Below are 5,300 nucleotides of genomic sequence, written 5' to 3' on the forward strand. Positions count from 1 at the left end.
CCGTTTGTTAGCTCTTGTGGGAACACCTACATTCTTGTCGCGATTGATTACATGTCTAAGTGGGTCGAGACCGTTGCTTTTCCCAACAATGAAGTGAGGAGAGTGGTGGCATTCTTGAAGAAAAGCATATTCATGAGGTTTGGCACACCAAGGGCCATTATTAGCGATGGGGTTCCATTTTTGCAACAATGCTTTTGATGCCTTACTCACAAAGTATGGTGTCACTCACAAGGTATCGTCCCCTTGCTATCCTCAAACAAGCGGGCAAGTTGAAGTCTCCAACCGGGAGATCAAGAGTATTTTGTCAAAGACAGTCAATGCCAACAGGCCGGATTGGTCAAGAAAACTTGTCGATGCTCTTTGGGCTTATAGAATGGCCTATAATACACCGATCGGGATGTCTCCATACCGGTTAGTGTTCAGGAAAGCATGCCATCTTCCGGTATAACTTGAGCATAAGGCCATGTGGGCTTTGAAGAAGTTGAACCTTGAGTGGGATGTCGCCGCAAACCTAAGGGTGTCACAATTGAATGAGCCTGATGAATTCCGATATCATGCCTACACAAGTTCGTCCATTTACAATGAAAAGATGAAGTGTCTCCATGATAAGTACATCCACAACAAGGAGTTTAAAGAAGGTGATCTTGTGCTATTGTTCAATTCCCAGTTACGGATGTTTCCGGCCAAGTTGAAGTCAAAATGGAGTGGCCCATTTAAAGTGGTGAATGTAAACCCCCTTTGGTGCTCTAGATTTGAAAAATAAGAATGATGAGGTGTCTAGAGTCAATGGGCACCGGGTTAATCATTATCTTGGCAAGGTTGATGATGGCCACATTATGGCGGTTCTACATTTTAAATGATTGGTAATCTGCGTCGTGCCGCAACGTTAAATCAGGCACTTCTTGGGAGGCAACCCATGTGTTTCTTTTTCTTTTTCTTGTTTTTCTTCTTTAGATTAGATAGGCTTGGTTTTGTGCTAACTAGTTTTGGAGTGTATGCAGGAATTGGTGTGCATTGCAGGGACTGTGCAAGAAAAATTAGCTAAGTATCACAATAGTGCGGACCGCACCAGAAGTATGCAGACCGCACTGACACTCTGCGGCCGCACAATTCTGTGTGCGGTCGCACAACTGGAAGATAAAATATCCATGCTCTCTGAAGATTGGCCTGTCAAAATTCCTCAGCAATGTGCGGCTGCACACAAAATTGTGCGGTTTGCACAAATTCTGCGGCCGCACTCACTTTTGTGCGGTCCGCAAAACTTCTTCGAAGGAACATATAATGAGTGTGGATCACGCTCAAAATTGTGCGGCTGCACTCAAGTAAATTCTAGGACCGACGGGTCAAAGTATAAATAGGTCCTTTCTCAACTTTTTACACTTTACGCTCTTTGAACCCTGAAGCCTAGCAAACACAGTGCATATCTCAGTAGCTCTAAATATTCTCTCATTTCATCAAGTTAGATTCTCACTTGCATCATTCACTACCGGTATGTTCATTCCATTTTAGATTTTTGTTCTTTCTTCTTAAATTGTGTTCTTGTTTTCTTTGATTAGTTTAGTTAATTTTAGGCCTAAAATGTCATTGGTTTATTCTTTTGGCTTAGAATCATATGGGTAGCATCTTACATGTTAATTGGGGCCTCGGTAAGTGATTAATCATATTTATGTCACGACCCAATTAAGGATCGAGATCGGCGCCTAGGAGCAAGTGCTCCCAAGTAAGCCTCATCGGTAATTTTACAGAAAATCGGGCAGAGTTTTCCCTGTTTTTGGACAATCCCAAAAAATTTCCTGTCTCAAATCAGCGATCAAACAACCTAATAACAATTCAACTGGCAATTGACAACTTACCAATTAGCCAAAATAAGTCTCCACCATTACTAATCAACACACTAACAACCAGAAATACTAATTTATCTCCGACTTTGATAATAAAGAACGATACTCGGCATAAAACTAATAGCAAAATAATACGCATAACACTAAAACAATGACTATGGAGCGACTCTAAGAATTCAAAGAAAAGACCATAACAATTGATAAAAATCTCCGCCCACGCGAACAAGTGCGAGGCTCACCAAGAATTCTCAACCTGTGCGCTCTAATTAACGAAATCTTCGTCTGCGTCAACTGCTGTCTCTGTAAAAAAAAATTGCAGGGAATGAGTCGCTAGCTCAGTGAGTAATAACACTTAACCACAACCGTTTTTATTTGGGGACAAGTCAGAAAACATGCTAGTATATCAAACAGAAAACAACATAAAATGCCCTTTTAGAAACAATAAATAATTTTCAGTCTCATCACGCTTTTCTTGTAATATAATGTAATTAACAATTAAGTAATAAGCTCGGTAACCACTGTATAATATCAGTCACTGTATAATATCAGTATTCAAATTATTCAGATTTTGGAAAGTTTCAATGAACGGATCATGTAATCGGTATAACTGTGGACTTCTTCGCAAGAAGTCAAATATATAACGGTAGTCCCTACTCGAGGGAAGTCGGTAACGGTATGCTAGTTCTACCTTCCCACTAGCGAGGGCTATAACGGTAATCTGTAATTACAAGGTACATCAGGTCTAACGAACCCGCCGTTAACTACGGGATCCTTCAATGTCTACTCCCATTTATACTTGTCTCTGTAATCCATATATACTCGTAGAAACTATTTTAAAACAATATAGCGCATTTCGGTTCTTATCAAATCATATAATTTCCTTTCGATAACAGTAAATTCAAGTAACTGTCAACAGATTTAGTGACAACGAAAATATTTAAAACCACGGTATTCATCTCAAATAACTATTTCGGTATCATATCGAGTAAAAGACTTGTCCCACATGCAACTCAAAATAATCGGTAACATATTCATATTAAAAATCATGTGTAAATCATGCAAGTTATGAAAACACAAATTGCGGTAAGATTACTACTCACAGTACTCGTGCCGAAATACCAACTGCTTCACCTCAAGCAACTCGTAAAAATTCCTCCAATCAATCTATAATTATATAATATCGATCTCATGTTAATTTCCTTATTTAGGCTAATTCATAGCTATTTTAGAAAACCCAATCATCGGGGTTCATGTTTGAGTCTAACTTCATCTAATCATATTTACCCATGCGAAGGGTAATTCAACCAGTAGATAATCTTTTAATTCTACCTATTTATAAAATTTTACTCATTATTTTACACCAAATTAAAAACTTGTGCATTTGGCCCTCTTTGTAATATATAGATAGACTTATATGTAGTTAGTAAACTGAATAAGAAAATTTAAGAATCTGTCATGAAAACTCAAATAAGAGAGTTTAAATGATACCCGAAGAAATCGAAAGTTATTCGAATTCGCAGATGTTGTCGAGTGTTGATACCGTTCCTAGCTTTATCTTTCTTTTTCTGTTTTTCTTCTTTAGATTAGATAGGCTTGGTTTGTGCTAACTAGTTTTTGGAGTGTATGCAGGAATTGGTGTGCATTGCAGGGACTGTGCAAGAAAAATTAGCTAAGTATCACAATAGTGCGGACCGCACCAAAGTATGCAGACCCACTGACACTCTGCGCCGCACAATTCTGTGTGCGGATCGCACAACTGGAAGATAAAATATCCATGCTCTCTGAAGATTGGCCTGTCAAAATTCCTCAGCAATGTGCGGCTGCACACAAAATTGTGCGTTTGCACAAATTCTGCGGCCGCACTCACTTTTGTGCGGTCCGCAAAACTTCTCGAAGAACATATAATGAGTGTGGATCACGCTCAAAATTGTGCGGCTGCACTCAAGTAAATCTTAGGACCGACGGGTCAAAGTATAAATAGGTCCTTTCTTCAACTTTTTACACTTTACGCTCTTTGAACCCTGAAGCCTAGCAACACAGTGCATTTCAGTAGCTCTAAATATTCTCTCATTTCATCAAGTTAGATTCTCACTTGCATCATTCACTACCGGTATGTTCATTCCATTTTTAGATTTTTGTTCTTTCTTCTTAAATTGTGTTCTTGTTTTCTTTGATTAGTTTAGTTAATTTTAGGCCTAAAATGTCATTGGTTTATTTTTTTGGCTTAGATCATATGGTAGCATCTTACATGTTAATTGGGCCTCGGTAAGTGATTAATCATATTTATGTCACGACCCAATTAAGGATCGAGATCGGCGCCTAGGAGCAAGTGCTCCCAAGTAAGCCTCATCGGTAATTTTACAGAAAATCGGGCAGAGTTTTCCCTGTTTTTGGACAATCCCAAAAAATTTCCTGTCTCAAATCAGCGATCAAACAACCTAATAACAATTCAACTGGCAATTGACAACTTACCAATTAGCCAAAATAAGTCTCCACCATTACTAATCAACACACTAACAACCAGAAATACTAATTTATCTCCGACTTTGATAATAAAGAACGATACTCGGCATAAAACTAATAGCAAAATAATACGCATAACACTAAAACAATGACTATGGAGCGACTCTAAGAATTCAAAGAAAAGACCATAACAATTGATAAAATCTCCGCCACCGCGAACAAGTGCGAGGCTCACCAAGAATTCTCAACCTGTGCGCTCTAATTAACGAAATCTTCGTCTGCGTCAACTGCTGTCTCTGTAAAAAAAAAAATTGCAGGGAATGAGTCGCTAGCTCAGTGAGTAATAACACTTAACCACAACCGTTTTTATTTGGGGACAAGTCAGAAAACATGCTAGTATATCAAACAGAAAAACAACATAAAAATGCCCTTTTTAGAAACAATAAATATTTCAGTCTCATCACGTTTTTCTTTGTAATATAATGTAATTAACAATTAAGTAATAAGCTCCGGTAACCACTGTATAATATCAGTATTAAGATTTTGGGAGGTTTCAATGAACGGATCATGTAATCGGTATAACTGTAGACTTCTTCGCAAGAATTCAAATATAACGGTAGTCCCTACTCGAGGGAAGTCGGTAACGGTATGCTAGTTCTACCTTCCCACTAGCGAGGGCTTATAACGGTAATCTGTAATTACAAGGTGCACTAGGTCTAGCGAACCCGCCGTTAGCTACGGGATCCTTCAATGTCTACTCCCATTTATACTTGTCTCTGTAATCCATATATACTCGTAGAAACTATTTTAAAAATAATATAGGCATTTGGTTCTTATCAAATCATATAATTTCCTTTCGATAACAGTAAATTCAAGTAACTGTCAAACAGATCTAGTGACAATGAAAATATTTAAAACCACGGTATTCATCTCAAATAACTATTTTGGTATCATATCGAGTAAAAGACTTGTCCCACATGCAACTCAAAATAATCG

This window comes from Nicotiana attenuata, unplaced genomic scaffold, assembly GCF_001879085.1.
Source record: "Nicotiana attenuata strain UT unplaced genomic scaffold, NIATTr2, whole genome shotgun sequence".
Taxonomy (NCBI): domain Eukaryota; kingdom Viridiplantae; phylum Streptophyta; class Magnoliopsida; order Solanales; family Solanaceae; genus Nicotiana; species Nicotiana attenuata.